This window comes from Amblyomma mixtum, chromosome 1 (assembly GCF_055824585.1).
Source record: "Amblyomma mixtum isolate Tamu chromosome 1, ASM5582458v1, whole genome shotgun sequence".
In the NCBI taxonomy this organism is placed as follows: domain Eukaryota; kingdom Metazoa; phylum Arthropoda; class Arachnida; order Ixodida; family Ixodidae; genus Amblyomma; species Amblyomma mixtum.
Genome location: NC_143012.1, coordinates 298,668,377 through 298,680,518, shown reverse-complemented (window position 1 = coordinate 298,680,518; position 12,142 = coordinate 298,668,377). Strand labels below are relative to the sequence as shown.

General features: G+C 48.2%; 1 pseudogene; it reads left to right on the top strand.

Moving 5' to 3' along the window:
* The first annotated feature begins 3,566 nt into the window (after positions 1–3,566).
* On the top strand, positions 3,567–5,455 carry LOC149372181 (uncharacterized; annotated as a pseudogene).
* The last annotated feature ends 6,687 nt before the right edge of the window (positions 5,456–12,142 follow it).

Sequence of the window (12,142 nt, the reverse complement as noted above, 5' to 3'; positions counted from 1 at the left end):
TGGGAAACTATGTTCAAGAGCTTCGACTATCTTGCATAATTTTGAACCCCGCTTTGCGTCAAAACTTATTTCCTAACATTTACATCGTTTCTTTTTTTTTCAAGTGTCTCCTCATGCTGATGCCGTAAAGCTCCTAATCCAGCAGTAGTAAAGCCCTGGAACCCCAGAAAAGTTTAGTTTTAAGGCGAAAGCCTTTAATGCCTCATAATGGCGTTAGCAGCCGAGTCGGCAGATGTGTCCGCGTTCGGTTACGTGCCTTATATGGGCATATGCCAATCAATCGATACTTAATCGATGGCATTGGAATGATAGTGGAACGCGATTTAAGGCATTATATGACAATTATATTATAATTAAAGAATAATTAAGTAATAATAGTTCAGCAATTAGCCTAATTAAGCTTTATACTCAAAGCAGATAAAAAAAAACCGACTAGGAAATTGGTCGTGTTAAGGAATCGAACCAGGCTCTCCGGAGTGCGAGACGAGCAAGCTAACCACTCCTCCATGCCAGCTCTTTTTTTTTTCTTTCATGGTATTTATTTACATCGTTTTGTATACAAAGCATATATATACATATGTGTGTGTGTATATACACATACAAAAACAACTCTTTACAGAGCACCTAGGTAGGCGCTACGTGGCAGAAAAATAATAGTAACATATTGTAACTAAAAGGCCGGTAAGGATATACAGCGCATCAGGCGAGGAAACCAATCCGGTACAAAGTCCAATTTTTGTAAATGTCCGTTACCTGCAGCAACATTCGTCTAAAGTGAATTCTGGGCGAAACAACAGGTTCAACGTTGCGATCTTGCATGCGCGTTTTCCAGAGACTATGAAGTCCAATCAGAAGAATCATATCATAAGGATTCGAGTCAGGTTGGGAAACAACAAGGTAGCGCACACTGTAGGAATTTAGGAGAAAATCTTTCTGTAGCGTCCTTTGCAACCCATCCCAAAACAAAATCGCGTCTTTGCAGTCTATAAAACAATGTTCAATTGTTTCAGGCACATTGCACAAGCGACAGTTGACAGAAGACACAAAAATGTTTTTCCTGTCGAGCCACGTCTTGACAGGTAGAGTTTCAATGTGTAATTTATAGAAAAATGTTTTGGTGCAAGGAGAAATTGGCATTTTACGCACTCGCTTTAAAACATCATGACCCATGAGCCCAACGTAGACGGAACGATACAGTGGGGGCGGGAAGAGCATGGATATCAAATCCCTGTACAGATTTTTGCGCGAAACAGAATATAAGTACTCATTTGAAAACCGAACTGTCAAAAAACGCACGGAGGCATAAACTTCCTGCATAAAGCCTAGCAAACGGGGTCGTTCAGTAAAATTGGAAGAAACTACTAAGTTCGGAAGTAGAGTCATAAAGTTAACCTGCAAGAATGCTCTAATAATCGGAAGGGAACAAGCACGAAAAAAGAAGAAACGGGCAACCAACTGTCTCACATACAGGTGCTCTAGGCCCAGGCCTCCTGCACAAACAGGCCTAAAAAGGTTATCACGCCGCATGGGCTCAAATTCGGAGGACCAAATAAACGTCGCAAATATACGATGGAAACGCTGTATGTAATGTCTGGCGCAGTGAAGGACCTGGAGTACGTAATAAATCCTTGTTGCCAGAAAGGTGTTGCAAGCCTGGGCTCGACCAAAAATTGAGAGGCGATGCGGTACAAACGTCTGAGCATAACGCTCAACAGCCGGAACTCGCTCTCTCCAGTAATGGGCACTGGATTTGTAGGCATGAAGTGGAACGCCAAGATATTTAGGAGGCACACAAGACCATTCTATGCCAGCGTACAGAGGTGGAGTTGTGCCCCATGAACCAAACCATAGGCCAGAACTTTTGGAGCGATTCATTTGAGCACCAGAAACGATGCCGAATTGATCTATTGTGGACAACACATTATCAATGCTGGGCTTGTCAATGCAGAAAAATGCAAGGTCGTCAGCATATGCCAGCTCGATGGTTTGGAATCAACAAAGGCGCGTCTAGTGTATACGGTGTCTTCGTTCACTCCCATCGTCCTACCTTCCCGTTAAGGCGCGGTTCAGGTGTCCACCGCGATATGCGAGAAAGATACATTTCCATTCCTCAATTTACCGACGAGCAAGGCGTAGAGCCGAACGGGCGGTGGCTTTCTGCGGACTCTCTTCCAGCGTTGCAAGACGCTGTCGCGTTCCACTCTTAGAGGCGAAGCTTAACATCTTAACCACGCATCAGTGACACATGAAGCAATACCGCGCTTAAGACTTTTGCCTCACCGCACTTAAGGTCAGCAAAGTGTCCCCCTGAATTTTATTGCGAAAGCAATCCTACTCCCAAGAACGCCGTTTCGCGTAGCGGCGGTCACTTGGCCCGTTTGACCTTTAGACTGACCCCTGACGTCATACCATGCCTAGTGACGTCACAGCGTGACGTCATACCAGGAACGAGAGCCGGGCTACCAACTCGGCTCGTCTGGTAGCGGCGGCCGCTTGGCACGGCTCGCCACGCTCCTCCCGCTACAGGCGGTAGTGACGTTATAGCCTGACGTCATAACAGGAGCGAGAGACGGGCTACCACCTCGGCTCGTCGGGTAACGGCGGCCGCTTGGCACGGCGTGACACGCTCTCCCCACTAGAGGCGCTGCATATGCAGTATAAGACACCTGCTTTCGCAACCTACCAGGCTTATTCAAAGCTAAGCCCCCCCCCCCCCCCCCCCAATTTCTTTAAGCACCAGACCAAGTGTAACACGGCGAAATTGGGAACTGGCCGCGACGGTCGGCATTTTTTTATGTTGGCGCTTCTGAAGACGTAGGGATAATATAGGAGGTACACAATAAGAAAGTGTTTATGCTCTCTCTCTATTTGAAGCACAAGATGAGGGGACCGTTGTCGCCACCAGTCGGATAGGTGGGGCGACCCGAAAACAAGCGGCACGCAGCAGCTGCGCGTTGCTGCTTGAGTGCCGCCAGCATGATGCTAGTGATAAGGCACAAGCATTTTCAGGGGTGAGCGATCCGTTCCTTTAAATGTTTTGAGGCGAAAGCCTTACATGCCTCATACTGTCGTGACCAAGTTGTGTTAGCCAGTGTGTCCGTGTTTCGGCGTCACTACGTAAATAAAAAAACCTGTGTTGAGGTTGGAAATCAAGCCCAGGCCTTTGGCATTTGAAGTGGATACGAACCCATTCCGCCACGAAGGCTACGGGGTTTAGTATGTATAAAGCCGCATCCAGTGAATGAATGGTTTTCATAAATGAAATAAAAGAAGTAAGGAAATGAAAACAAGAAAATACACAAAAATAAAAATAGAATAAAAATAAATATGAAAAAAGAGCATGCGCCAAGAAATTCTTTCGCCTTGCAGCACTTTATAGAGCCAAATTACCTCTGCATTTTTTTCTGCAGAGTTTACCTCGAATATTTTCAAATTATATGCAATGATCGCATCAATATTGAAGCATTCTTATTCTCGCTGGAGCACAAAGAAAAAGAGATACGGCGCCGAATCGAAGAAGAACAAACGGAATGATGCCGAAACGAAGAAGAAGGTGAACATTTGCCATGGCCAGATTTTTGTCCATCAAGGTGTCCAGGAAAACGCTGATAGGTTTTGTAGTTTATGTTGTGTTTTCGTGGGCTTTCTTCCAAGCCGATCTCCATCATCAGCCGGTGCATGTGCGCAACACGAGTCTCTTTGATGGACGCTATTTGTTGCAGACAGCCGTTTGTTCGCTACCGCTATACGACCCCTACCACTGAACCGTAAGTCGCTTCTTCGCCGAAGATTCACTTCACGGACGCATGTGCGGGCATGAAAGCCCTACTGTCCTCATACAAGACTTCGACAGATTCACCTTGAATGCCAGCGCTCTTCGCAGCGTCTACAATGTGTCGAAGCGAGAAACCGTTTGCCACTACAAGATACGCCGGAACAAAGGCGCCAAAGCTCCCGACAAGGCTCCAATTCTTGGCCCATCGAAACGACTGCGGCGCCGAAGACGGCTTAGCGTGGACAACGTGCGAATTTCCTGTCAGGCACGGGGAAGAACTCTCTTTGAGGAGTGCTTCTTTGTACCTCGATTGAAGCATCCAGTGAGAGGCAGCGATGATCTGAACGAAGAATCCTTGCAGAGTGAGCCCCCCATGAGCGTTCTTATCCTTGGCATAGACTCCGTATCGAGAATGAACTTTCGCCGACTCATGCCGATGACGACCAAGTACCTCACCGAAGAGCTGCATGCATTCGATTTTATAGCATTGAACAAGGTCGGCGAAAACAGTTCCCCCAACTTGTTCCCTCTTCGACAGGGCTGTCTTATGATGAAGTGCAGAGCTTGTACAGACGCGCCGAGACGTTCGACGACTTTCCGTTTGTTTGGAATCCCTACAAGCGGAAAGGATACACGACTTTGTTCCTCGAAGAGTTGCCCGACTACGCTCTGTTCTTTTACCCAACATTCGAAAGCTTCAGGATGCCGCCGATTGACTACTACATGGTGCCCTTCATGCGATTCATGGACAGGAGACCCAATGCCAGTATGTTCTGCATGGGCTCCCGTTTTAAAACGGAAGTGCTGATTGAATACTTAAGCGAAGTTCTCAAACTTAATCGCAACAATCCAATGTTCTCTTACTTATGGATAGTCTACGCCCCTCACGAATACTTAAAAGGGCTCGAGGTTATCGACAAGCCAATAGAGGCTCTTCTCCGGGAGCTCTCCGGGAACGGCGTCCTGGACAACACCGCTCTGATGATGGTGAGTGACCATGGCTTCCGTAAGGGTTTATTCAGAGCGACCGAGATCGGTCGTTACGAGGACAAAAACCCTTTCTTCTTCCTGGCTCTTCCCAAACGTTTCCTGGCGGAATACCCGGCAGCGGCGACGCATTTGGAAGTGAACCAGCGTCGTTTGGTCACGCATTACGATGTACACGCCACCCTCCTCGACCTCTCCAGGCTTCCGGCTCTCGACGCAAACGCCACTAAAAAGGGTTTGAGCCTTTTCGGCCGGATACCCCCAGAGAGGACATGTGCGAGCGCCTTCATCGCACCTCAGTTCTGCTCCTGCCTCGGGGACACCAGAAGGCTCAACGACGCGGAAGTAGCCGCGTCCTTTTCTCGTTACGCAGTCTATTATATCAACGCGCTGGCTGAGCTACACTTCAACGACAGCTGCGTCGTTTGGCAGCTCGACAGTGTGAGCGGTGCGTCGCTACTAGCGGGCTCCGCAAACGGCGAGCTCTCAATACAAGTGACGATAACAACGAAGCCGAAAGCGCTCTTCGAAGTGTACGGTGCTCTCCACAACATGTCGTCCTGGGAAAAGCGCGTCGACTTTGTCCAGCGGCTGGACAACTACGGCAACACGACCACATGCCTGCCGGAGAGCATTTGGCGGCCTATGTGCATGTGCAAGCCGCAGCTGCTTTAAGCGTCGTCAGTTTCGTGAATAAACGTTCGTCGTGGAAACCTTGATTACGGGTTGGTACAGTGATTCCAAAGCACTTTTCTGATGCTCTGCATGCGAATTGACAGTAGGAATGGAAGTATTTGCACCTTTAGAAGATAACACTCATTAAGTGAAATATTGCTGGTCAAGAAATATTTCTGTTCAAGCTGGAACTTTACAATGCGTTCTTTTTTTTTTCACTTCTTAATTATTGTAGCCTAGTCTGGCTCACAACGAAACAAAGCATCCATAAACTACATGTTTTGCAAAAGGAAGTTTTTTGCATAAGCACAGACCTATATCATATTTCACGTCGAGCGTACCTCATTTCAAAAATAAGAATTGATGAATATTGAACACTATCACGCAAATCACGTCCTGTGTTGTTTTCGTTCGACTTTCACGACGTTATAAGTTTTTTTTTAATATCGATCAATTGTCTTACAACTGGTTCGGATATGCATGTACACGTAGCACAGGCATGCTGAAGTTAAGGGTTATGGGGGTTTAAGCTCTCAATGCGGCTCACGCTCTGAAGGACGCCGTAGTGAAGGGCTCCGGAAATTTCGACCATCTGTAATTCTTCAACGTGCGCTGACATCGCACAGTACACGGGCCTCTGGAATTTCGTCTCCATCGATATTCAACCACCGCGGTCTGATTGAACCCGCGTCTTTCGGGTGAGCAGCCGAGTGCCATGACCACTGAACAACCGCGGCGGCTGTGCAGAGAACTATGGTTCGTTCCTCATTTTCGCACTAACAACGAGCTACAAAGGTTTCACTACACTCTTCTTAATATTTCTAACAAGCATCAAGACATGCAAATTCGCACAATGAAACAGTTGCCGCATTGTTTTGTGAATATCTAAATTTTCTTTTGTTTCAAGACTCTGAGCCGCTGCATCCGCGGTGTTACCTGGAACAGAACACAACATACACATACATTATACAAATCACTGTCCCATACAAACCACCCCGTCACGCAAATACAACACACAAACTCCTTAACTGGGACGTCCTTCGCGCTGTACGCACCGCTCTCCCAGACACTCCCATCGCAGACGTCGATGCATGGGTGCAATCACTTAGGCATGACGTTCACCACAACACGCGACACATTGAAACTACAACCGAAACCCCTACCCTCGACACACCCATAGCCCACCTCTGGGAGGCTTATCAGAGCCTCTTGGAACGCTGGAAAGCCAACAAACCTAACAGGACACTTAAAAAGTGGCTGGCCGCGCTGCAGACACAAATTGAACTACACTCTGAGGAGCTCTGCCGGTCCAACTGGGGACAGGTATGTGACGGCATCGCTGGAAATCTGTCCAGCAAACGCGCATGGTAACTCTTGCGACACCTCATTGACCCCACACACATCAAATCAGCAACACAACACCACGTGGCACGCCTCACACACGAACACATTAACGATCCCGACAGCCTCCTAGACGCACTTCAAACCATGTACACCTCTCCAGGCGCCCCCCAAACCTCTACCCCACTACACAGGACAAGCAAGTCCCACACTCGACACCGATATCACGGAGACGGAAGTCATGCAGAGCGGCCCTCCTGATTCTCGGCGCACACTCCGCACCTGATGCAGACCAAATCACAAACTCCATGCTCTATAATCTGGACGACCAATCGATCACCAAGATTACAGAATACTTCAACCAGTGCTGGAGGGATGGTAACCTCCCGCAGTCCTGGCGCCACGCGATGGTAATAATCATACCCAAAACCAACAAACCACTTACAATCCAAAACCTTCGCCCGATTTCGCTAACCTCATGCCTCGGGGAGCTCCTCGAATATGGTGTGTTAGCGAGCCACTCAAGTCACATGGCGGACAACACTCTTTACCCGCATAGCCTGGTGAGATTTCGTCCCCATCTATCCTTACAGGACGCCATGCTGCAACTCACACACGTCCTTTTCGACCCGCTTTTTCCAGGTCACACCAAGGCAGTCTTAGCTTTGGATCTAAGACTGCTTTTGATGAGCACTGAACATTAGGCAATCGTTACTACCCTTTCCTCATTGAATGTGGGTGTGCGCACGTACGCCTACATTCAAGCATTCCTCACTGACCGCAGAGCTGAGATACACTTCGGCCCTCTTTCTTGCCCCTCCTACACGCTTCAGAGTATCGGCACCCCTCAAGGGTCCGTCCTTTCCCCCTTTCTGGTTAACATTACCCTCATCCCCCTCGCCCGAAAACTGGCAACTATTCCCCACCTGAAGCACACTCTTTATGCCGGCGATGTCAGCCTGTGGACCACCCACGTCAGTGACGGCGGCATAGAGAACACCTTACAGGAAGCAGCCACACTCACCCAAAATTACGCACGGACCATCGGACTTTTTCGAGCAACAATAACTTCTTTGCGAACATTGGCGAGTATTGCTTTCACTCTTGTTTACCAAATGGAAGTGAAACAAATCCATTCCACACGCGCGGGTTTATCATCTGCTTGCGCTTCCCTGGCATCGAAAACTTCTTCGGTATCATATTCACAGAACCGCCACTGCCAACTTGAAATTTCACTTCGCTTCCGCTGATACGTAAAGCTGGGAAGAAGTTTGCTTTCTCCTCTCGCATCAAGAGTACTTCTTGAATGTTGTCTTCATGATTGACGCTTGCGACTGCTTCGCTGCTTTTGCACACTCTTGCAAAATTGTTCCACTTTCACTTTTTGTAAGCTTGGGATATATAGACGTTTCTCGAATGCTCACAATGCCTCCACAGTGCTTACAGCTTGGTTTATTGTCCTGTGCTTTGTCTTCTCTGGGTCAGTGAAGGGGGGACGGTTGCGATTCCCTTTCATCGCGTGAACGTCTTAGGGCGCGGTTGAACATTTTTTTAATGCTTTCATTCAATGCTTTTGAGATGCATGTGCTAGGCACAGTATCACCTTTTTGAGTGTCAGTTCTTCAATCTAAAAGATGTTGGCAATCGCTCGGTCGTCTTTGATGCAATCTGGTCCCGGATCACCCTTTCGGTCTCTATGTTGCAGTCTAATTTTCAGCTTCAGAGCAGTGAAGATTGTAGGAACCTTTCGTCTTGGTATGTAGATTTGTGTGAAACATGTAGCGAGAGTACATCTAGTCTTGCTTCGGGGTAAAGTGTGCGTCAGACAGCTTCATATTGTCAGATTCGTATTGTGGATTGGCAGTTGTTGGCTATCCGAAGTTGAGCGTGCTATAGATATCTTGAATGTTTAGTTTCCCAACAATTAGAAGAGCAACTCTCATTTCCGAAGATGAGCCAGCAGCATTTATTGCCTTCACGCCGAGGAAGAATGCTTGTTTGACGGTGTTTTATTGTTCGGTAGCGTTGCAGTCATTTTCAAACTTCGGTGGCGGCGATAGCCTTTTCATGTCTTCATCGTTGGCCGTTTTCTAGTTGGTGTAGGCATTGGCTTTGATTTCTTTCTCTGCATTTCAAGTGGGGCTCAGTTGCACTGGTAACTATCTCATTAGCATATCTGGGCTACACGAAGTGACTCTCGTGCTACCTGCACAGGCACCATGCCTAAAGTGAGTGCCCGCGGCCCACTTGTGATGGCGGGAAACTGAGAGAAAACGATGCCACCTCAAGAAGGGTGGCGTCTAGAGGAGCATATCCAGTCAACTGCACTGCGAACACCAGCGCCCTCTCTCTACCACATCGGCCGTCCAAGCATAGTGAAGTGGACTCTGAAAAATGTTTTCTGCCTTTCTACCACCGTCGTCTTCTAACAGAATTTCACAACCTAAACTGTGCCAATAAATGCATACACACAGTCACCCCTGCTTTGAGTTTTCCTGTCGCCACTTCTGTGGCCACAGGCATCAGCCAGTATCAGCCAATGTGGCTGAGGAAATTGTTCGTGGTTTGCACAGTAACCGAATTAGTAAAATGCTTTCACACGTATGAAGTTTCGATGGAGTGAAATAAGCAGCCATCAGTGTAGAGTGCACCCTACTTTCTACACAAGGTGCCTAAAGCATCGAAGAGGCGGTCGCGAGTGTTCATGATCTACCAGAATGATAAGGTCGCATCTAATGAACTTGCATTCGGTGAAAAAACTTGCAGAAATATGCTAGCAGAGTGCCGCTTTCTGGAGAGAACACTTCAGGGAGGCAGAGGAGTTGACTGCACAGCCAGGAGTGTGTGTGTGGTGGTAGCAATGCGCACGTTGATGTTACAAAAAGCTTTGGACACCGCTACGTTCTTAGGATTATCTACTCGCACCAACACATAACATAGAGCCTTTGCTCTTTAACGGAACCGTCCTGCAGCTTAAAACCTGCGTGAAAGAATTGGAGGTGCTCTTAAGTTCAATCTAAAGGAAATGACTGGATAGCGTATTGGGTTAATTCCCATATATGCAGAAGCTGATTCCCTACATTACATTCATAGATCCCTGCGAGTCCTCATACCCCTACCGGCGCAGCGGTTTAGCGATGCGCTATTGCTCTGCGATGGCAGCTGCTCTCAGCGGTGGGCCTTCTGCGGCACAACTTGCTCTTTTAAACGGACCGATCATTAATAAATAACTCCATCAAAAATTTCAATTCCACCTGCCACGATGGACAGTTTGCTCACCATCCGGTAAGCACGTTGTGATGACGCCGCAAGGTTACGGGACATAGGTGGCCCACCTGTCTCCTAGTTTGCTCTTCGGGCACCACCTGCCGGAGTCATGCTCGTGTCTTTTCGCCGACAACGCTGACGCCGAATTTTCTGCGTAACAGGTCCTTTAACGCTGTCGTGTTAGAATTGGAAACTCCTAACAAACCATTGGAATCCGAACGCGACAGCATCACAAGTCACTTAGCCCTCCTTCGCAACTCCACCGTCACAGTTACGGTACGCACGACCGGTCTCGGAGCCTTTCTTTTGAGAACCGCTCCACTACCCCCGCAGCCATACCATGCACATGACTAGACGTGCCATGTACAAACCGGTGGAAACTCTCCCCAGGGTCTGACTGCACAGCTGGCACCTTTTCCTTCCCTCGACATTATGTATATTGTCATTCCTCGCTCTCATTGTTTGACTGTGGTGTGACATCAAGGCCTCTGCCGTCGACGAATCCTGAATTAGTGTGACAACACGCACGGCTTTTTCTCCGAATGTCAGCTATGTGATTCGCGTTTAAATCGCAACACATCGATAGATAAAGTCCATGGTGGGAGAGGGAAGGCGGATGTTTCTTGACAACGCGAAGTGAACAAGAGTGAAGGGAGCATCATGGTGCTTAGGCATTCAGATGAGGACTTGCCTCCGTCTGGGAGAAGCATTCATAATATATCACCATCAAATGTCCACTGCGCGACACAGGATTCTGATATCTTTCCAATTAATTGATTTAAATAGGGCCTTGGTTCTGATTAGGAAGCTTCAGAGAGTGGCAGGAGAGTGTGATGCGGGAAAGGTGTTAGGATGAGGAGTATGAACTTGAAAAACTTGTCCAGGCAGTCTCGCTGCTAAGGCGATTAACCAGCTGATGTGTAATGTTGTGGTAAAGAAATACGTCAGCTCAGTGGAAAGGATGCCCAGAAGGGGGTGGGGTGGGGAGCATTTGAGCTTTACCTTAGGAGAGGCAGTACATAAATCGGGTACATAAAATGTCACCGGAAGATGCGTCGTAGGAAAAAAGGTGAAAAACGTCCCTAGGTGAAAATGGCCGACAGAATGAATTCTTTGGGAGCCTACTTGACAATGGACTGTTCCTTGACTTTGAGAGGAGATGTGTGCATGAAGTACTTTGCAGCACCAGACCACACTACGGTCACTTAGTGCAAGTCATGCCAAGTAAAGCCACACCACAAAGCACCTCCGCGGGCGAGTTTGCTGAAGCATCCACTAATCCAGAGAGGCACTTGCCCTCGGGCACTCCCTTTCCACCACCATCACTTTTTTTATAGATGACTCATGGTGGGTGTTACCATAAGAAAGCTGATAAAGAGAGCATTTGACCTTTCAATAGCTACCTCAAACACGCGCCTTACGACACTAGGGGTAGTCAACACTAACCTGGAACTCAAGGAAGTTCACCTCACAAATCAGTACACACGATTTGTCCAAACAGGCTCGGGTCATGCACTGCTTGACAGGCTACACATGCAACACGACGTACATATACATGAGAGAGTGCGAGCACCTAAACTATGGAGCTGCGTCACTTTAGTCCACTCTCTCCCCATGAAAATGGATAGAGAAGAATACGAGGGCCGAAGAGCGGTGTGGACGCATGCCTTAGAGCGCCAATATGGCGCAAAGGACGGCGTGTACTACGTGCGCATTGCTGGCCCAAACCGCGTTGGGTGGTACACGGCTGCAGTAGTTCACCAAAGCCGACAGGTGCACGGGCTCATCTTCAGAGCTCCTGGCCCAACACAGGAGGAGGTAGGCGCCTGGCTGCTTCCAACCTTTCTTCCAAGCAGATTTCTACGGTGATTAGTTTATTTACTAATCACCGGAACGGCCACCGCCAGGCTAGCCAAAGCACGGTTCCTCGCGCTTCAACTTTGTTCTCCTCTTCCCAGCGCTCAGCGCCGCGCAGCGTATATTATCCGTATTTGATGCAATCGGCGCGTCTTTCGTACGCCTAGCGCGTGCAGCCAACGCGTTCAGACGCAAATAGGAATGCTACATTTCACTTCAGGCTCGAAGTTGTTCAACAAG